This window comes from Hemitrygon akajei, chromosome 2 (assembly GCF_048418815.1).
Source record: "Hemitrygon akajei chromosome 2, sHemAka1.3, whole genome shotgun sequence".
In the NCBI taxonomy this organism is placed as follows: Eukaryota; Metazoa; Chordata; class Chondrichthyes; order Myliobatiformes; family Dasyatidae; genus Hemitrygon; species Hemitrygon akajei.
The window spans coordinates 3,707,414-3,732,591 of NC_133125.1; the positions used below are offsets into that span (position 1 = coordinate 3,707,414).

Here is a 25,178-nt window from a genome sequence, read left to right on the forward strand (position 1 = left end):
CTTATAGCTTTTAAGGTTTCCAAGCAAAATATACTTGAACAGTCTCAATTTAGTTCCCAGTTGATGCAAGTACATGGCATAACAGAGTGCACATAATTCATATTGGCATCAAGAATATATATTGAATATTCTGCTGGAATTATGAGAAACCAGATCTCTCTCAAGAATGGGAAGCATCCATTAAGGTCTGCAGTGAATTTTATGAACACAATAAACCAAAGAATGTTCTGCTGGCAATATGGCATTGTTTTCATTATCCATCTTCAACTGTTTAAATATGTTAAAGTTGGAAAAATACTTTGATGTGAAATCATATAAAATCTTATTAAACATTTTTGTTCAGAGAGTAAGGCTAAAGTTCAAAGTTGCTATGATGATTAAGTGCAAGAATTTATATTTTATTAGTTAGTAAGTTTGTATAATGTCAGACTGCTGAAAGTTTATTCCAAATTGAATGTAGAGTTCAACTAGAATCACAGATCACTGCAGCCCTTCAGCGCATCTGTAATGCTCTCTGGTCCCATAGCCCTCCATTCCCCTCCCATCCATGTAACCTGTATCAACTGCATATCAACAGTTAATCAAAATAAGATCCAGGAGCAAAATTAGACCACTCACCCATCAAGTCTGCTCTGCCATTCCATCATGGTTGATTTATTATTATTCGCAACCTCCTTCTCTTGCCTTCTCATAAAAATGTTCTCTTGTTTAGTGGCTCTTTCCATGAAGACATTTTACTCTGCATCTGCGTTGATCCTGCCTCACTCTGCTTCATACTTTTGAAATATTTATTTCCTGCTAAAAGGAAAATCGATTTCATTAACCTTTCACCATATGTATATTTCTCAAACCAAAAGACCAGTCTTGTTAACCCAAGTACTGTAGAAGCCATTCTGCTTAGTATAATGATTCAAGACTCTTACACTATTGTAAATGTCCCAAGCTGTTGCAGAAATTGCTTACCAAGTCTTGTTACCTACAATATACTGTTGCTTTGATTTTCCTGTTGTATGTTTCTGTGTTATGGTAATAATAACATTAGTGCCTGTGGTTTCATGTCTGCTCATGCAGCTGTGCACCCATCTGTTTACAAATGAATTTGTATCTCCAGATGTTCATCATTTCCAGTGCTAACTGAATATTCCACACTTCAACATCTATGATCCAGCAAATTTCAAATATATTTTCCTTCCATTCCTTGCTTCCACCCCCCCCCCCATTTTCCTCCTAACCCCTTCTATTGTTACTGAACACCCTTTCCAGTTAAGAACTTCTCAGATCCTTGTCTTTCCCATTCTGTAGCTGGGGTTCCAGATGTGACATATATACGATGACAGCTTTCCCCAGTGCTTCTGCTGGGTGCATTGTTACAGAACAATCCCAATTTCCCCATGCTGTTCACTTGATGACCAGAGGGAAATCTTACTAATCCACACCACTCCCATCACTGACTCTGAATCACCAATAACCCATCTCCCACAAATCCTTCCTTTGCAGTGCTATTACAGCCGTGATCACCGATCAACTTCTTGTTCCATCCCTTATTCCTCTGGTATCTTCCTGGTAGCCTGCCTATGCCTTCACTGTTTACTGTCTATTCTATCCCAATCAGTAGAAAGTTTAGCAACCAGATCTTAGATGCCTTTGTCCAGTCAGTTTCATAAATGGTTAGAAGATAAAGTCCATCATGTTAAGTGTTTCTTAATATGTAATAAAGTTTAATCAAATCTTCTAAATGCCAAGAAATGCAATGCTTGATTTTTGTAAATTCTTATCACAATTTAAATCTTGGAGTCCTGATAAAATTGGATATTTTATCTTTAATTGGATATTTAATCAACTGGTGTTAATCTGATTAAAACAAGTTGATTGCACAATGTGGTCACTAGGTGGCAGCTTGGAGTACATCTGGAACTTCCTCTTTCAGAACTCTTCATCCATCTTGATTTTTTTCCTTTGGATACTTATTATTTCCAAATCTCTGGTAAGTGAAAGGCTGTTTTACACACAGTGTTACACTAAATCTTGTCAAATATAATAAAGTAAATTAATTTATCTTTCAATATCTCTGTGGCAAGTTCTATGTGACATTTATTGAGGATTCCCTTCCTTCACCTTTGTCACTTTGCACACCATACTGATGGCTTTTATATGTTAATCAGTAAGTTGGCTCTTACCCCAGACATCTGATTACTTTATGGATGAAGCTTGTCCGCAGTTTTTCCATCTATTTGAAGGATTCCTCGTGTTCTTCATTAGTTTTACCCCTTGCCAGGTTTCTCTTCTAAGCTGAGAGAGCTGTGGCAAGTTGCAGATCAATTTTGCATTTAATATCCCATTCAGCAGCTGCCAGTTTTTCAAGATCTTGCCTCTCAGTTATTCAAGATCTCCGTAGTTCTCAGGGTTTTCGAATGCACCCAACCATCAATTGCAAGCAACTTGTCAGCTTTAATACTTATATCCAGTGCAACAAAATTGCACTGTGTACTTGTTTCAACCCCCCTCTCTTTGTTGAAATAATTAATCATTTTGGCAGGTTGGAGGACTAACAGCTCATATTCCGTTTGATAATCTCCAACCTGATGGCATGAACATCAACTTCTCTCATTTACGGTAATTTCTCCCCACCCTTTTCTTTTTCCCTTTCCCATCTTGTTCCGCTCTTTTGTTTTCATCGCCGATCCCTGGTGACGCTCCTCCTTCCCTTTCGCACCAGAAACACTGTGCTATCCTATCAGAATACTTTTTCCAGCCCTGTACCTCTTCCACCTATCATTTTCTTCACTTCATCCCCCTTCCCCCATCCCTCAATCCACTCATCCACCTCCATCACCTCCCGTCCCCCTCCTTATTCTGGCTTCTTCCTTCTTTTCCTGATGAAGGGACTCAGCCTGAAATGCCAATTGTTTATTCCTATCCATTGATGCAGCATGCATCTTCTAAGAGCATTTTCAGTGTGTTACTTAACTAAGCCTTTTTTCATTACTTTTTTGCTCTCGTTGCCGGTGCCTCATTTTATATATTGCAACTCCTCCAAATAATTTCCTGACCCCTGTTGTAGAACCATCTCCAAATAATCTCCCAGTACCCTGACCCAGAACCATCCCAGTCTCCTGACCCCTGTCCCAGAACCATCCCCAATCTCCTGACTGTCTGTCCCAGAACCATCCCCGATCAATCTCCCAGTACCCTGTCCCAGAACAATCCCCGAACTATCCCCAATCTCCTGCCCCTTGTCCCAGAACCATCCCCAATCTTCTGACCCCCTGTCCCAGAACCATCCCCAAACAATCTCCCAGTACCCTGTCCCAGAACCATCCCAGTCTCCTGCCCCCTGTCGCAGAACCAATCCCAATCAATCTCCTGACCCCCTGTCCCAGAACCATCCCCATTTCCTGCCCCCTGTCACAGAACCATCCCCAATCACCTGACCCCCTGTCCCAGAACCATCCCCATCTCCTGGTACCCTGTCCCAGAACCATCCCCAATCTCCTGACCCGCTGTCCCAGAACCATCCCCAATCACCTGACCCCCTGTCCCAGAACCATCCCCATTTCCTGCACCCTGTCCCAGAACCATCCCCAATCACCTGACCCCCTGTCCCAGAACCATCCCCAATCTCCTGACCCCCTGTCCCAGAACCATCCCCAATCTCCTGACCCCCTGTCCCAGAACCATCCCCAATCTCCTGGTACCCTGTCCCAGAACCATCCCCAATCTCCTGGTACCCTGTCCCAGAACCATCCCCAATCTCCTGACCCCCTGTCCCAGAACCATCCCCAATCTCCTGGTACCCTGTCCCAGAACCATCCCCAATCTCCTGACCCCCTGTCCCAGAACCATCCCCAATCTCCTGGTACCCTGTCCCAGAACCATCCCCAATCTCATGGTACCCTGTCCCAGAACCATCCCAATCTCCTGACCCCCTGTCCCAGAACCATCCCCAATCTCCTGGTACCCTGTCCCAGAACCATCCCCAATCTCCTGGTACCCTGTCCCAGAACCATCCCCAATCTCCTGGTACCCTGTCCCAGAACCATCCCCAATCTCCTGACCCCCTGTCCCAGAACCATCCCCAATCTCCTGGTACCCTGTCCCAGAACCATCCCCAATCTCCTGACCCCCTGTCCCAGAACCATCCCCAATCTCCTGGTACCCTGTCCCAGAACCATCCCCAATCTCCTGGTACCCTGTCCCAGAACCATCCCCAATCTCCTGACCCCCTGACCCAGAACCATCCCAGTCTCCTGCCCCCTGTTCCAGAACCATCCCCAAACAATCTCCCAGTACCCTGTCCCAGAACCAACCCTAATCTCCTGCCCCCTGTCCCAGAACCAATCCATCTCCTGACACCCTGTCCCAGAACCATCCCCAATCTCCTGACCCCCTGTCCCAGAACCATCCCAATCTCCTGACACCCTGTCCCAGAACCATCACCAATCTCCTGACCCCTGACCCAGAACCATCCCCAATCTCCTGACCCCGGACCCAGAACCATCCCCAATCTCCTGACCCCCTGTCCCAGAACCATCCCCAATCTCCTGACCACTGTCCCAGAACTATCCTCAACCTCCTGACCCCCTGTCCCAGAACCATCCCCAATCTCCTGACTCCCTATCCCAGAACTATCCCAGTCTCCTGCCCCCTGTCCCAGAACCAATCCCAATCAATCTCCTGACCCCCTGTCCCAGATGCAACCCCAATCTCCTGACCCCTGACCCAGAACCATCTCCAATCTCCTGACCCCCTGTCCCAGAACCATCCCCAATCTCCTGCCCCTGTCCCAGAACCATCCCAGTCTCCTGCCCCCTGTTGCAAAACCAATCCCAATCTCCTGGCACCCTGTCCCAGAAACATCCCAATCTCCTGCCCCCTGTCCCAGAAACATCCCCAATCTACTGCCCCCTGTCCCAGAACCATCCCCAATCTCCTGACCCCCTGTCCCAGTACCAACCCCAATCTCCTGACCCCCTGCCCCAGAACCATCCCCAATCTCCTGCCCCCTGTCCCAGAACCATCCCCAATCTCCTGACCCCCCTGTCCCAGAACCAACCCCAATCTCCTGCCCCCTGTCCCAGAACCATCCCAGTCTCCTGCCCCCTGTCCCAGAACCATCCCCAAACAATCTCCCAGTACCCTGTCCCAGAACCATCCCAATCTCCTGCCCCCTGTCCCAGAACCATCCCCAATCTCCTGCCCCCTATCCCAGAACAATCCCAGTCTCCTGCCCCTTGCTGCAGAATCAATCCCAATCTCCTGGCACCCTGTCCCAGAACCATCCCAATCTCCTGCCCCCTGTCCCAGAACCATCCCCAATCTCCTGACCCCCTGTCCCAGAACCATCCCCAATCTCCTGACCCCCTATCCCAGAACCATCCCCAATCTCGTGCCCCCTGTCCCAGAACCATCCCCAATCTCCTGACCCCCTGTCCCAGAAGCATCCCCAATCTCCTGACCCCCTGACCCAGAACCAACCCCAATCTCCTGACCCCCTGTCCCAGAACCATCCCCAATCTCCTGGCACCCTGACCCAGAACCATCCCCAATCTCCTGACCCCTGTCCCAGAACCATCCCAGTCTCCTGTCCCCTGTCCCAGAACCATCCCCAAACAATCTCCTGACCGCCTGTCCCAGAACCATCCCCAATCAATCTCCCAGTACCCTGACCCAAAACCATCCCACTCTCCTGCCCCCTGTCCCAGAACCATCCCCAAACAATCTCCCAGTACCCTGTCCCAGAACCATCCCCAATCTCCTGATCCCCTGTCCCAGAACCATCCCAATCTCCTGCCCCTGTCCCAGAACCATCCCTGTCTCCTGCCCCCTGTCCCAGAACCATCCCAGTCTCCTGCCCCCTGTCCCAGAACCATCCCTGTCTCCTGCCCCCTGTCCCAGAACCATCCCCAATCTCCTGACAACCTGTCCCAGAACCATCCCCAAACAATCTCCTGCGCCCTGTCCCAGAACCATCCCCAAACAATCTCCCAGTACCCTGTCCCAGAACCATCCCCAATCTCCTGACCCCCTGTCCCAGAACCATCCCAATCTCCTGCCCCCGTCCCAGAACCATCCCTGTCTCCTGCCCCCTGTCCCAGAACCATCCCCATTCTCCTGCCCCCTGTCCCAGAACCATCCCCAAACAATCTCCCAGTACCCTGTCCCAGAACCATCCCCAAACAATCTCCTGCGCCCTGTCCCAGAACCATCCCCAAACAATCTCCTGCCCCCTGTCCCAGAACCATCCCCAATTCACTGCCCCCCTGTCCCAGAACCATCCCCAATCTCCTGACCTCCTGTCTCAGAACCATCCCCAATCTCCTGCCCCCTGTCCCAGAACCATCCCAATCTCCTGGCACCCTGAGCCAGAACCATCCCAATCTCCTGCCCCCTGTCCCAGAACCATCCCAATCTCCTGGCACCCTGACCCAGAACCATCCCCAATCTCCTGACCCCCTGTCCCAGAACCATCCCCAATCTCCTGCCCCCTGTCCCAGAACCATCCCAGTCTCCTGCCCCCTGTCCCAGAACCATCCCCAATCTCCTGGCCCCTGTCCCAGAAACATCCCCAATCTCCTGCCCCCTGTCCCAGAACCATCCCCAAACAATCTCCCAGTACCCTGTCCCAGAACCATCCCAGTCTCCTGCCCCCTGTCCCAGAACCATCCCCAAACAATCTCCCAGTACCCTGTCCCAGAACCATCCCCAATTCACTGCCCCCCTGTCCCAGAACCATCCCCAATCACCTGACCCCCTGTCCCAGAACCATCCACACTCTCCTGACCCCCTGTCCCAGAACCATCCCCAATCACCTGACCCCCTGTCCCAGAACCATCCCCAATCTCTTGGCACCCTGTCCCAGAACCATCCCAATCTCCTGACCTCCTGTCTCAGAACCATCCCCAATCTCCTGCCCCCTGTCCCAGAACCATCCCAATCTCCTGGCACCCTGATCCAGAACCATCCCAGTCTCCTGCCCCCTGTCCCAGAACCATCCCCAAACAATCTCCCAGTACCCTGTCCCAGAACCATCCCAGTCTCCTGCCCCCTGTTGCAAAACCAATCCCAATCTCCTGGCACCCTGTCCCAGAAACATCCCAATCTCCTGCCCCCTGTCCCAGAAACATCCCCAATATACTGCCCCCTGTCCCAGAACCATCCCCAATCTCCTGACCCCCTGTCCCAGAACCAACCCCAATCTCCTGACCCCCTGCCCCAGAACCATCCCCAATCTCCTGCCCCCTGTCCCAGAACCATCCCCAATCTCCTGACCCCCCTGTCCCAGAACCAACCCCAATCTCCTGCCCCCTGTCCCAGAACCATCCCCAATCTCCTGACCCCCTGTCCCAGAACCATCCCCAATCTCCTGACCCCCTATCCCAGAACCATCCCCAATCTCGTGCCCCCTGTCCCAGAACCATCCCCAATCTCCTGACCCCCTGTCCCAGAAGCATCCCCAATCTCCTGACCCCCTGACCCAGAACCAACCCCAATCTCCTGACCCCCTGTCCCAGAACCATCCCCAATCTCCTGGCACCCTGACCCAGAACCATCCCCAATCTCCTGACCCCTGTCCCAGAACCATCCCAGTCTCCTGTCCCCTGTCCCAGAACCATCCCCAAACAATCTCCTGACCGCCTGTCCCAGAACCATCCCCAATCAATCTCCCAGTACCCTGACCCAAAACCATCCCACTCTCCTGCCCCCTGTCCCAGAACCATCCCCAAACAATCTCCCAGTACCCTGTCCCAGAACCATCCCCAATCTCCTGATCCCCTGTCCCAGAACCATCCCAATCTCCTGCCCCTGTCCCAGAACCATCCCTGTCTCCTGCCCCCTGTCCCAGAACCATCCCAGTCTCCTGCCCCCTGTCCCAGAACCATCCCTGTCTCCTGCCCCCTGTCCCAGAACCATCCCCAATCTCCTGACAACCTGTCCCAGAACCATCCCCAAACAATCTCCTGCGCCCTGTCCCAGAACCATCCCCAAACAATCTCCCAGTACCCTGTCCCAGAACCATCCCCAATCTCCTGACCCCCTGTCCCAGAACCATCCCAATCTCCTGCCCCCGTCCCAGAACCATCCCTGTCTCCTGCCCCCTGTCCCAGAACCATCCCCATTCTCCTGCCCCCTGTCCCAGAACCATCCCCAAACAATCTCCCAGTACCCTGTCCCAGAACCATCCCCAAACAATCTCCTGCGCCCTGTCCCAGAACCATCCCCAAACAATCTCCTGCCCCCTGTCCCAGAACCATCCCCAATTCACTGCCCCCCTGTCCCAGAACCATCCCCAATCTCCTGACCTCCTGTCTCAGAACCATCCCCAATCTCCTGCCCCCTGTCCCAGAACCATCCCAATCTCCTGGCACCCTGAGCCAGAACCATCCCAATCTCCTGCCCCCTGTCCCAGAACCATCCCAATCTCCTGGCACCCTGACCCAGAACCATCCCCAATCTCCTGACCCCCTGTCCCAGAACCATCCCCAATCTCCTGCCCCCTGTCCCAGAACCATCCCAGTCTCCTGCCCCCTGTCCCAGAACCATCCCCAATCTCCTGGCCCCTGTCCCAGAAACATCCCCAATCTCCTGCCCCCTGTCCCAGAACCATCCCCAAACAATCTCCCAGTACCCTGTCCCAGAACCATCCCAGTCTCCTGCCCCCTGTCCCAGAACCATCCCCAAACAATCTCCCAGTACCCTGTCCCAGAACCATCCCCAATTCACTGCCCCCCTGTCCCAGAACCATCCCCAATCACCTGACCCCCTGTCCCAGAACCATCCACACTCTCCTGACCCCCTGTCCCAGAACCATCCCCAATCACCTGACCCCCTGTCCCAGAACCATCCCCAATCTCTTGGCACCCTGTCCCAGAACCATCCCAATCTCCTGACCTCCTGTCTCAGAACCATCCCCAATCTCCTGCCCCCTGTCCCAGAACCATCCCAATCTCCTGGCACCCTGATCCAGAACCATCCCAGTCTCCTGCCCCCTGTCCCAGAACCATCCCCAAACAATCTCCCAGTACCCTGTCCCAGAACCATCCCAGTCTCCTGCCCCCTGTTGCAAAACCAATCCCAATCTCCTGGCACCCTGTCCCAGAAACATCCCAATCTCCTGCCCCCTGTCCCAGAAACATCCCCAATATACTGCCCCCTGTCCCAGAACCATCCCCAATCTCCTGACCCCCTGTCCCAGAACCAACCCCAATCTCCTGACCCCCTGCCCCAGAACCATCCCCAATCTCCTGCCCCCTGTCCCAGAACCATCCCCAATCTCCTGACCCCCCTGTCCCAGAACCAACCCCAATCTCCTGCCCCCTGTCCCAGAACCATCCCAGTCTCCTGCCCCCTGTCCCAGAACCATCCCCAAACAATCTCCCAGTACCCTGTCCCAGAACCATCCCAATCTCCTGCCCCCTGTCCCAGAACCATCCCCAATCTCCTGACCCCCTGTCCCAGAACCATCCCCAATCTCCTGACCCCCTATCCCAGAACCATCCCCAATCTCCTGCCCCCTGTCCCAGAACCATCCCCAATCTCCTGACCCCCTGTCCCAGAAGCATCCCCAATCTCCTGACCCCCTGACCCAGAACCAACCCCAATCTCCTGACCCCCTGTCCCAGAACCATCCCCAATCTCCTGGCACCCTGACCCAGAACCATCCCCAATCTCCTGACCCCTGTCCCAGAACAATCCCAGTCTCCTGTCCCCTGTCCCAGAACCATCCCCAAACAATCTCCCAGTACCCTGTCCCAGAACCATCCCCAATCTCCTGATCCCCTGTCCCAGAACCATCCCAATCTCCTGCCCCTGTCCCAGAACCATCCCTGTCTCCTGCCCCCTGTCCCAGAACCATCCCAGTCTCCTGCCCCCTGTCCCAGAACCATACCTGTCTCCTGCCCCTGTCCCAGAACCATCCCCAATCTCCTGACAACCTGTCCCAGAACCATCCCCAAACAATCTCCTGCGCCCTGTCCCAGAACCATCCCCAAACAATCTCCCAGTACCCTGTCCCAGAACCATCCCCAATCTCCTGACCCCCTGTCCCAGAACCATCCCAATCTCCTGCCCCCGTCCCAGAACCATCCCTGTCTCCTGCCCCCTGTCCCAGAACCATCCCCATTCTCCTGCCCCCTGTCCCAGAACCATCCCCAAACAATCTCCCAGTACCCTGTCCCAGAACCATCCCCAAACAATCTCCTGCGCCCTGTCCCAGAACCATCCCCTAACAATCTCCTGCCCCCTGTCCCAGAACCATCCCCAATCTCATGCCCACTGTCCCAGAACCATCCATAAACAATCTTCTGACCTCCTGTCCCAGAACCATCCCCAATTCACTGCCCCCCTGTCCCAGAACCATCCCCAATCACCTGACCCCCGTCCCAGAACCATCCCCAATCTCCTGACCCCCTGTCCCAGAACCATCCCCAATCACCTGACCCCCTGTCCCAGAACCATCCCCAATCTCCTGGCACCCTGTCCCAGAACCATCCCAATCTCCTGACCTCCTGTCTCAGAACCATCCCCAATCTCCTGCCCCCTGTCCCAGAACCATCCCAATCTCCTGGCACCCTGAGCCAGAACCATCCCAATCTCCTGCCCCCTGTCCCAGAACCATCCCAATCTCCTGGCACCCTGACCCAGAACCATCCCCAATCTCCTGACCCCCTGTCCCAGAACCATCCCCAATCTCCTGCCCCCTGTCCCAGAACCATCCCAGTCTCCTGCCCCCTGTCCCAGAACCATCCCCAATCTCCTGGCCCCTGTCCCAGAAACATCCCCAATCTCCTGCCCCCTGTCCCAGAACCATCCCCAAACAATCTCCCAGTACCCTGTCCCAGAACCATCCCAGTCTCCTGCCCCCTGTCCCAGAACCATCCCCAAACAATCTCCTGCCCCCGTCCCAGAACCATCCCCAATCTCCTGACACCCTGTCCCAGAACCATCCCCAAACAATCTCCCAGTACCCTGTCCCAGAACCATCCCCAATTCACTGCCCCCCTGTCCCAGAACCATCCCCAATCACCTGACCCCCTGTCCCAGAACCATCCACACTCTCCTGACCCCCTGTCCCAGAACCATCCCCAATCACCTGACCCCCTGTCCCAGAACCATCCCCAATCTCTTGGCACCCTGTCCCAGAACCATCCCAATCTCCTGACCTCCTGTCTCAGAACCATCCCCAATCTCCTGCCCCCTGTCCCAGAACCATCCCAATCTCCTGGCACCCTGATCCAGAACCATCCCAGTCTCCTGCCCCCTGTCCCAGAACCATCCCCAAACAATCTCCCAGTACCCTGTCCCAGAACCATCCCAATCTCCTGCCCCCTGTCCCAGAACCATCCCAATCTCCGGGCACCCTGATCCAGAACAATCCCAGTCTCCTGCCCCCTGTCCCAGAACCATCCCCAAACAATCTCCCAGTACCCTGTCCCAGAACCATCCCCAATCTCCTGCCCCCTGTCCCAGAACCATCCCCAAAAATTCTCCCAGTACCCTGTCCCAGAACCATCCCAATCTCCTGCCCCCTGTCCAAGAACCATCCCCAATCTCCTGCCCCCTGTCCCAGAACCATCCCCAAACAATCTCCCAGTACCCTGTCCCAGAACCATCCCCAATCTCCTGCCCCCTGTCCCAGAACCATCCCAGTCTCCTGCCCCCTGTCCCAGAACCATCCCCAAACAATCTCCCAGTACACTGTCCCAGAACCATCCCAATCTCCTGCCCCCTGTCCCAGAACCATCCCCAATCTCCTGCCCCCTGTCCCAGAACCATCCCCAAACAATCTCCCAGTACCCTGTCCCAGAACCATCCCAATCTCCTGCCCCCTGTCCCAGAACCATCCCCAATCTCCTGCCCCCTGTCCCAGAACCATCCCCAATCTCCTGCCCCCTGTCCCAGCACCATCCCAGTCTCCTGCCCCCTGTCCCAGAACCATCCCCAATCTCCTGCCTCCTGTCCCAGAACCATCCCCAAACAATCTCCCAGTACCCTGTCCCAGAACCATCCCAATCTCCTGCCCCCTGTCCCAGAACCATCCCAGTCTCCTGTCCCCTGTCCCAGAACAATCCCCAAACAATCTCCCAATACCCTGACCCAGAACCTTCCCCAATCTCCTGACCCCCTGTCCCAGAACCATCCCCAATCTCCTGACCCCCTGTCCCAGAACCAACCCCAATCTCCTGGTACCCTGACCCAGAACCATCCCCAATCTCCTGACCCCCTGTCTCAGAACCATCCCAGTCTACTGCCCCCTGTCCCAGAACCATCCCCAAACAATCTCCCAATACCCTGTTCCAGAACCATCCCCAATCTCCTGCCCCCTGTCCCAGAACCATCCCCAGTCTCCTGACCCCCTGTCCCAGAACCATCCCAATCTCCTGCCCCTGTCCCAGAACCATCCCTGTCTCCTGCCCCCTGTCCCAGAACCATCCCACTCTCCTGCCCCCTGTCCCAGAACCATCCCCAATCTTCTGACCTCCTGTCCCAGAACCATCCCAGTCTCCTGCCCCCTGTCCCAGAACCATCCCCAAACAATCTCTCAGTACCCTGTCCCAGAACCATCCCCAAACAATCTCCTGCGCCCTGTCCTAGAACCATCCCCAATCACCTGACCCCCTGACCCAGAACCATCCCCAATCTCCTGGCACCCTGTCCCAGAACCATCCCAATCTCCTGACCCCCTGTCCCAGAACCATCCCCAATCTCCTGCCCCCTGTCCCAGAACCATCCCAATCTCCTGGCACCCTGATCCAGAACCATCCCAATCTCCTGGCACCCTGACCCAGAACCATCTCCAATCTCCTGACCCCCTGTCCCAGAACCATCCCCAATCTCCTGCCCCCTGTCCCAGAACCATCCCAGTCTCCTGCCCCCTGTCCCAGAACCATCCCCAATCTCCTGACCCCCTGTCCCAGAAACATCCCCAATCTCCTGCCCCCTGTCCCAGAACCATCCCCAATCTCCTGCCCCCTGTCCCAGAACCATCCCCAAACAATCTCCCAGTACCCTGTCCCAGAACCATCCCAATCTCCTGCCCCCTGTCCCAGAACCATCCCCAATCTCCTGCCCCCTGTCCCAGAACCATCCCCAATCTCCTGCCCCCTGTCCCAGAACCATCCCAGTCTCCTGCCCCCTGTTCCAGAACCATCCCCAAACTCCTGCCCCCTGTCCCAGAACCATCCATAAACAATCTTCTGACCTCCTGTCCCAGGACCATCCCAGTCTCCTGCCCCCTGTCCCAGAACCATCCCCAAACAATCTCCCAGTACCCTGTCCCAGAAACTATCCCCAAACAATCTCCTGCGCCCTGTCCTAGAACCATCCCCAATCCCCTGACCGCCTGTCCCAGAACCATCCCCAATCCCCTGACCGCCTGTCCCAGAACCATCCCCAAACAATCTCCCAGTACCCTGTCCCAGAACCATCCCCAAACAATCTCCTGCGCCCTGTCCTAGAACCAACCCCAATCACCTGACCCCCTGTCCCAGAACCATCCCCAATTCACGGCCCCCCTGTCCCAGAACCATCCCCAATCACCTGACCCCCTGTCCCAGAACCATCCCCAATCTCCTGACCCCCTGTCCCAGAACCATCCCCAATCTCCTGCCCCCTGTCCCAGAACCATCCCCAATCTCCTGCCCCCTGTCCCAGAGCCATCCCAGTCTCCTGCCCCCTGTTCCATAACCATCCCCAAACTCCTGCCCCCTGTCCCAGAACCATCCCAATCTCCTGCCCCCTGTCCCAGAACCATCCCCAATCTCCTGCCCCCTGTCCCAGAACCATCCCCAAACAATCTCCTGACCCCCTGTCCCAGAACCATCCCAATCTCCTGCCCCCTGTCCCAGAACCATCCCAATCTCCTGCCCCCTGTCCTAGAACCATCCCCAATCTCCTGACCCCCTGTCCCAGAACCAACCCCAATCTCCTGGCACCCTGACCCAGAACCATCCCCAATCTCCTGACCCCCTGTCCCAGAACCATCCCCAATCTCCTGACCCCCTGTCCCAGAACCAACCCCAATCTCCTGGCACCCTGTCCCGGAACCATCCACAATCTTCTGACCCCCTGTCCCAGGACCATCCCAGTCTCCTGCCCCCTGTCCCAGAACCATCCCCAAACAATCTCCTGACCCCCTGTCCCAGAACCATCCCAGTCTCCTGCCCCCTGTCCCAGAACCATCCCAGTCTCCTGCCCCCTGTCCCAGAACCATCCCAGTCTCCTGCCCCCTGTCCCAGAACCATCCCAATCTCCTTCCCCCTGTCCTAGAACCATCCCCAATCTCCTGACCCCCTGTCCCAGAACCAACCCCAATCTCCTGGCACCCTGACCCAGAACCATCCCCAATCTCCTGACCCCCTGTCCCAGAACCATCCCCAATTTCCTGACCCCCTGTCCCAGAACCATCCCCAAACGATCTCCTGACGCGCTGTCCCAGAACCATCCCCAGCCGGCTCTCTATTCCACTCTGTGGATGCTGCCTGACTTGCTGAGTTCCAGCAGCATTTTGTCTGTATTATGTCTTTTGTATACAGTTCAATTCAAAGGAGCTTTGAATTAAGTTGTGACCCAAAGGTTTGAGAAGGATAAACAAGTTCTGGGAAAGAGAATGCAGAAATGCACTAGAATAATCTCTAATCTTGAGAAGTAGGATACCTATACTCAGTGATTACTTTATTAGGTAAACCTGTACACAACTTCGTTAAAGCATATATCTAATCAACCAGTCATGTGGCAGTGACTCAAAGTATAAAAGCATTCAGAATTGGCCAAGAGGTCAGTTGTTGTTCAGACCAGACATCAGAATGGGAAAGAAATGTGATCTCAGTGACTGATCATGGAAAGATTGTTGGTGCCAGAATGAGTGGTTTGAATATCTCAGAAACTGCTGACCTCCTGGGATTTTCACGCATAATAGTCTCTAGTGTTTGCAGAGAACGGTGTGAAAGATAAATGACATCCTGTGAGTGGCAATGCTGTGGGCAAAAATGGCTTTTTAAGGTGAGAGGTCAGAGGAGAATGACCTGACTGGTTCAAGCTGACGGGAAGGTGACATAACTCAAATTACCATGAGCAATATGCATTGGTGTGCAGAAGAGCATCTCTGAATGCACAATATGTCGAACCTTGGAGTGGATGGATTACAGCAGCAGAAGATCACTCCGGGTTCTACTCCTACACCTAATAAAGTAGCTACTGGGTATATATTTGACATGTATTCCCTTTGGGTTTCGAAATTTGAAGGAGACCGAAAGAAGGTCCTTCAAATACAAATAGATTTATTTTGACTGGAAACTATATCCTGATAGCATGGCAGCACCATCTTCACCAAATATTCTTGCAGCAGTGTTTGAAATCAATTTATCAGCTACTTCCTTAAGCTCAGTTTTACTGATAAAAATACTAACTTTGCATATATATTAGGAATTTAATTTTAAAAATTCATTTGTTGTTAAGGCACATAAGGTCCTTGGGTGCAAATCAAAATAATTTGATCGTAAATGTAAACCAATTATTTTAGTTCATTATAGTAAACTTATTAAATAGAAGCTCGAATATTAGATAGCCTTGCTTATACTGAGGAATATTCCTTGCAAAATATGTGACATATTTATGAGAAGTATTCATCTCTTGAGCTCGCTAAAAGCCATGCTGAGGGAGAAACAGAACCGTGTCAACAATCATTCTACTATAGATTCACACCTCGTGAAGTGATTCAATGACAAACCACTGAAGAGTTTCTGGGTTCTTGCCTAATGAATGTGAGGAATCAATTAAAGCGAATATACTCGAGAAATTAAGCAGAATACAACAAATCCCCAAGAGTTCTGATGGAGGGTCTATGACCTGAAACATTAACACTTTTTTTTTTGTAATTTTCTGTTTTTATTTCCTGTTTTCAGTCACTGTGGTTTTGTGATTTTCAGATCTCTGGAGCTAATTCCCGGTGTCTTAGGGCTTGAAAAGAAGTGACTGCAGAAAAAGTGAATGCACAAAATTCCCTAGAGACTTGAACTGTCTTAGTCGATTGGGAAGTAACAAATATACCACAGCTATCAAAATAGGAGAGGGGGCAGAAGGGAGAATAAGGAACCACAGACCAGTATGTTTCATAACTGTCATCTGAAAAGCACAGGAATCATTTACAGGGGCACTTCAGGAATAATGGTTTTATTGGGCAGAAAATATTGTGTATAATATATCAACTAGCATTTTAGGATGGTTAAGAGTGATCTAATAGATGTCGTACATCCATATTTTTAAAAGGTATGAGACCATGATCACCTACATGGCACATAATTAACATGGTGTGAATAATATATTAATGTAAATACAAGGCCAGAGAAGGAATAGGAATAAAGAAGTTACTTTCATTTTGGCAGACAATAACTGTAGACAGTGGGATGCCACAAGGGTCATTTGTGCCCCTTTCTTGATTACCTGTATTAATAACATGGTGTGAGTGCAGCATATTTAACTTTATTGATGATGTAAAGATAGGAAGATGTGTATCAAAGTTTGCAAAAGAATATGGAAAAGATGTTTTGGTTTGAGACCTTTCATTAGGACTATCCTGACTGCCCATATTGTTCTCTTGAAGGGTCACAGCCCGAAATGTCAACTGTTATTCTCCTCCATAAGATTGTACTTTACCTGATGAGTTCCACCAGCATTTTGTGTGTGTTACTCTGCAATTGTACAAAGCTATGAAGACTCTATATGTGGAGTGGTGTGGTTCTCTCTCCCTAACAGATTCGCCACAGTGCAGATCCACCAGATTGATTCCTTGTGTAATGGAGTTGTCCAATGGGGAGAGAAAGGTTTCTGTTGATAATATTACCAATTAAAGCGGCAAGATAACCTGTTATTCAAAGCATGCCAGCACCATTTTATAACAAATTAAAAATTGACCATCTTATTTCCTATACTGATTTTGTTTGCTATATTTCTTATGTTTTTCACAGTTATTAAAATATATTTTTTTCTGAAACATTGACCTAGCCAAAGGAACTAATCTTTACTTTAGGACAACTGGTTGGTCATTGTTCAGCACCAGGTTCTATATCCTGCCCTAAATCAGCTATTGACTCTTCTGGGTTCTGTAGGGAAGTAGTCATATCCTTCTAAACTGTGACAAAGTTCTGAAGAGTACAAATGAAAGACTACTTAATGTGCATCTTTAATGTCGCAAATCATTTTATTTTGCAATGCAGTCAAAACTTAAACTTTGTTTACCTGTAAATTTGGAATTAAGTGTTAGTCTATCATCCATCCATCTTTCAATCAATCAGTCTGGGAAAATTGGATGGGAACGTGTACAAGTCTGTAATGAGTTCACTTGATCATCTGTCCTTTTGAATTACTGAGAGGAAAATCAAGTGTGCTCCCTTAAAGGTTAGCAGTTCCTCCTGCCTGGTATCCCTTCTTTCACCACACTGGACAATGCAGTTTATCCAGGCATGGGATCAGAACTGTCCACACCGATGCTTCTTGTTGTACAATTATTGCTCAGTTTACAATATTAATTGCTGTCAGTTTTTAAAATTTAAAATTTGATTTTTAAAAGTTGTCAAATTTATGGCATACATTCATGATTATTTTCACTGTTTATTAGATAACAGTCCATAAGCATAATCATTTAATTTCACATTTTAAAATAATTAACAAATCATTGTGTTTGATGATAAAGCAATAAAGGGAAATCATTGTTGTGGTTGGAAAATATGATCAGTAGAAGAGGTGGATTAAATGTCTATTAAAGTTTTAATAGGATTGTATATAAAAGATTTTGCATATTTCATGTCTAAAAAGCCTAGGCATAAATTGTGGTTGGTGCTTGTTACTGCTGCTATTGTCCTGGGACCTGTTCATTTAATATCTATTGTTTTATCTTGGTTGAATAATATATTTCATTTACAAAAAGCAGCTTATTTTTAGAAGCATAAGAAGGCATCCTTTTATTTGTGCATATGCCAGCTATAATGAAGGACAAGATATTAAGTCACCCATTTCCAAACCTTGACACCATCTTCACGAATGTATATAACTTGTAGACAATTAAGCTGTTTTAAGGCAAGAGACTTTTTAAATGTAATCTTAACAAAACCTTTTAACATCTATGATAGCATGTTCAATGACTTCTGAAAATAATTACTGCTTTTATTTCAAAAAGAAGCTATATCTAATAACATTTTAAGCATTCATTCCAAGCGTTGCTATCTTCATTTAAAGCACTTCACTTTTCTAAATCCATCTGTCAATAAAGCTTTGCATTGGTAATTCCTGAATATATGGGAGGGATAAAAGCCCAGCATTGAAGATAACATATCATTTGTAAATGTTTCTAAATGACGTGAAGGTTGTAAAATATGCAGAAATAAGTATTAACCTTCTAATTATTATACAAAAATTACTGACATTCAGAAACTGCAGGGTAGCCTGTTTGTTTTCACATTATTGCACACAGTTGAATAGTTTCGTTGATCTACTGTTTCAGACTAAAATCTGCCTTGCTTTGTGAACTTCACTTTCTAATCCCATACAGCCACCCTGGCTTTGTGTTCTATTGCTTGTCTTAGTCCCAGAACAGTAGGGTTGCCTTGACAAATCTATTCAAAAGCCTTTCCCCAGCCTTTATTGGTGGGGACTGGAGCCTTTGAAATTTTTCTACTTACTGCACCACAACTGACATCTTCTTCTAGACAGAATGAATTAAGGAAATACAATAAGACACTTGATCTACCAGTAAAAGACCTTTCCACAGTGCGGATGGACTCCAAGGTGTATAGCGAAGGCAATATGGATCTACAAATAAAAACGTGAGCTTTTTCATAAAAAGGGCAGGAATTAAATTTCCCAAAATGCCCAAATACATTCTTTTACTAAAAAGATGAAGGCACAAGTAAAATATAATAATTGTAATTCTATTCCAAAATATTGACTTAATGCTATCACTATTAGTTGAAGAGTAACAGATTACATGTCATTTTAACATTGAAAAGCATGGAGAGATTCAGCTGATGTGCAACATGGGGATTAGGAATGCAGATTATACTGAATATGACTGGAATTTGTAAAACAACACATTAGCTTGCAGGGTATCCTTTAATGTGTCAATCCTTGAATACCCAAACAACCATGTACAATATGAAATATACGTTCTTAAAGCACAGGGATGCAGTATGTTTTAAACAGATGTGAAGACTTGAATTAATAACTAGTTTCCCTAAAATGCAGGCATAAAGCTTGAATTTCCTGGATTGTATTCATGCCGAAACTCAGTCCTGATTTATGTATTAATCCTGCCAGTCAAAATTAAACTCAAGCCTTCAAAAGGGCTCATTTTTCTACACTTGAATCAAAAATGAAGCCAAAAACAGCCATAAATTTGTTGATATTAAATAGTAATCTAATGATTAAGAGATTTAAATTTTTGTTTCAGTTATGACACAATTAAAATGACTTCTTTGTATTTTTTTTAAAATAGTCAACTATATTAATAAATGAAACTTTTCTCTTCAGTGTACTTAGGGCATGATGTGAGTAATTAATGTAGGTAGCTTAATTGTGAACCCACAATTTTAGAAAAACACTTTTTTAACAAAGCCACAATTGGATCACACTTCACTCATCCAGTTTTATAATTGCGTCACTGAATTACACAAGTGCTTATTTGTTGTTAAACGTAATTTCGAATATCTCCTTCCCGGTGAGTGCATTGGTCTCAATTTCAGAAAGTCATATAATAATAATGAATTAAGTTCTAAGAAACTTGCATTGTGATAAGGTATTTGTGAAATTTAAGTAGGTAGTATGAAACTTGATGACCATAATTCTTTGGAAATTACACATATGCACTAATACCATTCTATGGTGAATGCTCTCGATCTTGTAATTTATGTATCCAGGTTAAATGTTCATTTAAATAAATTGATGGTGCACTGGAGCGGAACTTAGAAAAGTATTTGAATCTCTTGGGCAGACATCAATTTCTATAACTGTTAAAATTATTTCTATAGCATGAAATAAAAATAGTACTTAAATATGTCAATTATTATAAAAGTTTCCCATTTCCTCACCTCAACAAAAAATTGATCATTTCCAATCTGAGAAAGGCAAATTTATAAAAAGAACAGAAAGGAAAATAGTCTGTAGGTTCATTTTAGCTGCAGTTGTGTGACCTTTGTTCATGAAAATAGGAGCTTATTTCGTAACATGTTATCTCCCCAGGAGTTGAAAAAACAATAAAAACACAGGTTAATTTGAAAAAATAGAAGTGAAATATTCCTCTCTGAATTCAGTAAGTCATACAAGAACACTATGACCTCTATTTACATTTTAGATTATTTTACATAGTGATGTCTATCCCAGTATGAAATTGGTCCAACTCTTAGCTGAAGAAAAACAGTTAAATAAAAAGTTCAAAACTAAATGTATATTCAAAGAACTGTATGTACATACATGTCACCATATATATTGTCTTGTGGGCATTCACAGAAGATACAATGAAATACAATAGAATTAATGAAAAACTACACAAAGAGGACTGACAGCCAATGTGCAAATGAAGACAAACTGCAAATAAAAAACAAATAATAATAATAATAATAATAAGTAGAGTTGTAGAGTCCTTGAAGGTGAGTCCATAGGTTGTGGAACCAGCTTAGTGTCCAGGTGTGGGGCCTAAGTTCCTGTACCTCCTTTTCGGTGGTAACCATGAGAAGAAAGCATGGCCTAGATAGTGGGAACCCTTGATAATGGAGTGTATCAGCACCCATGGAACAAACTGATAAGCTATTCCACAGGTCCACTGTTCTCTGAAAAAAGAAGAAACATCTAATATTCAATCTAAGCAACACGCATAAAATGCTGGAGGAACTCAGCAGGCCAGGCAGCATCTGTGGAAAAGAGTACAGTCGACGTTTCAGGCTGAGACCTGAAGGCCTGGTCTGCTGAGTTCCTCCAGCATTTTGTGTGCGTTGCTTGGATTTCCAGCATATGCAGATTTTCTCATGTTTAATATCCAATCTAATTCTCTCTTTACACATTTTATGAGACTGTCAGGGTAACCAAGGTGTTTCTACTTGGGAATTTCCCCAACCAGAGGATGGTGAATCTGTGGAATTCCTTGCCACAGGTGCCTGTGGAGGCCAAGTCATTGAGTATATTTAAAGTGGATGTTGATAGGTTCTTGATTAGCCAGGGCATCAAAGGTTAAAGGGAGAAGGCGAGAGAATGTCTTGTCTTGTTTTGTCATGTCCGTACTGCACCAACTGCTGCCATTGGGCTATAAATGTGCAGGAGCAGTGTATGGTTAAGTGCCTTGCTCAAGGACACACACACTGCCTCAGCTGAGGCTCGAACTAACAACTTTCAGATTGCTAGCCCAAAGCCTTAACCACTTGGCCACACACCATTGTGAAAGCATTCAGGCTCTCATGACCAGACTATGTAGCAGTTTCTTCCCCCAAGCTATCAGACTCCTCAATACCCAGAGCCTGGACTGACATCAACTTACTGCTCTCTACTGTGCCTATTGTCTTGTTCATTATTAATTGTATTGCCTGCACTGTTTTGTGCACTTTATGCAGTCCTGGGTAGGTCTGAATTCTAGTGTTTTTTTCTGTGCTGTTTTCACAATGTTCAGTGTAGGTTTTGTACTGTTTCATATAGCACCATGGTCCTGAAAAATGTTGTCTCGTTTTTACTGTGTATTGTACCAGCAGTTATGGTGGAAGTGACAATAAAAAGCAACTTGACTTGATCACACTTGGCCACACTTAGAGCTGAGAGAGTTAATAAATCAGCCATGATAGGATGGTAGAGCATACTCAATGACTGAATGGCCTAATTCTCTTCCTATGTCTTACTTTCTAATGGAATTTATTATTTTAGCATCCCTTTGCACCATTTTTAAAGGTTTATTATCTTTCACCATATGAAAAGGCCAGCTAGGGTTCTCTAGTCCAGTCTTTGATTTTTTTTAAGGTATTCCTACAGGCACTTTCCAGTGCTTGGACTCCTTTGAAGTTAACGTTCACTTTTCCAGGATCTGGAGTGTTTCAGGTGATCACATTTTTGTGCTAACTGTAAAAATCAAAAGAGTGAGCTCTTTATGGGCAGTGATCTCATTAAAAATGTCTCCTTGCAATTACTATATGCCCTTTGATTTGATATACATTAAATACCCTCCTTTCCTTCCATTCTGGCACAGTCTACTTGAACAAGTAACTTCTGTTTTGTCCTTGCCTGAGACGAAGAATCAGAAAAGCAGCCCTCTGGAGGCTGTGTTCCCTTCTCAGTGATCATCCTGTCACTCATTTCCCACTGCTAATAGTGTCATTTGGCGTGTAGGCACAGACAGAAGCCTCACCAAGTCTGTTTGCTTCCATGCAGCCTTAACTTTATTCAGATAGAGTTCCATTTTCTGCCACATTGAGAGTGTTTGCAACTCATTGGGAAAAAGTACATGTCAGCAGGAAACAGCCTGATGTCCTTATGAACTAAGGTGCCACTTAAAATACAGATTTCTGACATCATTCAACTGAGAAATATGACAATTGGTCTTAGGGTGGAGCTTGAAGTGACATCGTTTGGTGTGTACTAGACTTCAGAAAAAGAAGTCAGTCACATGCCAAATGTGGCTCCTGTGTGTAGTACACTAAAAGGCCCGGTCAAGTCCTGATATTTTCATTGGAAACTATCTGGGTAAAAATAATATTTGATAAAAAGTAAAGATAAAGATTTGCAACACACACAAAATGCTGGAGGAACTCAGCAGGTCAGGCAGCATCTATGGAAAAGAGTACAGTTGACATTTCAGGCTGTGTCGGTTGCTTGGATTTCCAGCATCAGCAGATTTTCTCTTGTTTGTGAAAAGGTAAAGATTAACTTTATTTGTCACAGGTACATCAAAACATATGCCGAAATGAGTTGTTTGCATCATTGACCAACACAGTCTGAGGATGTGCTGGGGGCAGCCCACAAGTGTCACTATGCTTTGGCGTCAACATAACATGCCCACAATTTACTAATCCTAACCTGTACATCTTTGGAATGTGGGAAGAAACCAGAGCACCCAGAGGAATCACACATAGCCAGGAAGAGAAAGTACAATTTCCTTACAGACAGTGGTATGATGTATTATCATAGAACACAGGAGCAGAATTAGGCCACTTGGACTATCACGTCTGCTCCACCGTTACATCATTGCTGATTTACGTATTATATCTCTCAACTCCATTCTCCTGCCTTTTCCCCACAACTTTTGATGTCCTGAATAATCAAGAACCTATCAATCTCTGCTTTAAATGTACCCAATGACGTGGCCTCCACCTCCACAACCATCTGTGGCAATGAATTCAACAGATTCACCACCTTCTGACTAAAGAAATTCTTCCTCATCTCTGTTCTAAAGAGAGGTCCTCTATTCTGAGGCTGTGTGCTCTAGTCCTAGACACTCCCATTATAGGAAACATCCTCCCCACACCCACTCTATCTAGGCCTTTCGGTTTTAAATAGGTTTCAATGAGATTGCCCCTCACTCTTCTAAACTCCAGTGAATATAGGCCCAGAGGCATCAAAGACTCCTCATACATTAACCCTTTCATTCTTGGGATCATTCTCCTGAGCTCCTCTGGACCCTCTCCAATGCCAGCAGATCTTTTTTCAGATAAGGGCATGTGTACGAAATTAAGGGAGGGAAGTTTAGGGGAGACATCAGGGGTAAGTTTTTTTACACAGAGGGTTGTGAGTGCCTGGAATAATACTTGCCAGGGATGGTGGTGGAGGCTAAAATATTAGGGGTATTTAAGAGCCTCTTGGACAGGCACATGGATGAAAGAAAAATGGAGGGTTATGGGGTAGTGTGGGTTTAGTACTTTTTTTAAGGATTATATGGGTTGGCACAACATGGAGGGCTGAAGGACCTGTACTGTGCTGTAGTGTTCTATGGTTCTATAAGGGGCATCAAACTGCTCACAATACTCCAAATGCAGTTTGACCAATGCCTTATAAAGCCTCAGGATTACATGCTTGATTTTATATTGAAGTCCTTTAGAAGTGAATGCTAATATTGTATCTGCCTTCCTCACCACTGACTCAACCTGTAAGTTAACCTTTAGGGAACCTGTGAGCTAACAGCTACGCTACTGTGCCGCCCACACTGATCACATTGCACATAAAAGGCATGATCCAATTCAAGTCTAATGTCTCTGCATGTGGTCCTAACTGCACAAAGGCATTGTCTGTGATTTGCATATCATGGCTTTGTCACATTTCCAAATATGCTGGATGAATTGACAGTGATATCATAACATAATGAGGTGCAATTATCATTACTCTGGGAAAAAACTACTAGATACTGATTTGTCCCATGTTTAGATTTAACTTTTTATTCATCCATGGTTGTTTCAGCTGCAGTAACTTTTTAAAGTTGAGGTACCTTTTCCTTCTGTAAATAACTAGATAATGACTGTTCACTTCTTCGTTTACCACCCAACCCCTCCTTACCAGTCTGTGTTTCAAGGTCAGCTTGAAGTTTAATCGCTGTTAACCTTCTTACGAAATTTCATGAGGCTCTTTATGGTAATTTTCAAGGTTATGTTTTACTAGTTTTTTTAGCAAAGTTATGGTAATAGATTCAAAATGCCTGCAAAATTAAGGCCATAGTGATTAGTGTAACAGTTTGGAGTGTTGGAGTTAGGAGCTCAGTTCCAACGTCCTCTGTAAGGAGTTTGTACATTCTCCCTGTGACCATGTGGGTTTGCTCCAGGTGCTCTGGTTTTCTGCCACAGTCCAAAAAAGACGTACTGGTTGGTCATTCTAAATTGTCCCATGATTAGGCTAGGGTTAAATCAGGGGTTGCTGAAGGGGCGGAAGGGCCTGTTCAGCACTGTATCTCAATAAATTAAAAAAAAATTATATACTTGAGCAAACACGAGGAAATCTGCAGATGCTGGAAATTCAAATAACAACACACACAAAATGCTGGTAGAACACAGCAGGCCAGGCAGCATCTATAGGGAGAAGCGCTGTCGACGTTTCGGGCCGAGACCCTTCGTCAGGACTGTCCTGACGAAGGGTCTCAGCCCGAAACGTCGACAGCTAGACGTTTCTCCCTATAGATGCTGCCTGGCCTGCTGTGTTCTACCAGCATTTTGTGTGTGTTGTTAATTATATAC

General features: G+C 47.5%; 1 protein-coding gene across 8 annotated transcripts in view; it reads left to right on the forward strand.

The window, feature by feature from the left end:
* arb2a (ARB2 cotranscriptional regulator A) overlaps window positions 1–25,178 on the forward strand; it is a 549,148-nt gene that overhangs the window by 324,141 nt on the left and 199,829 nt on the right. The window lies entirely within an intron of this gene.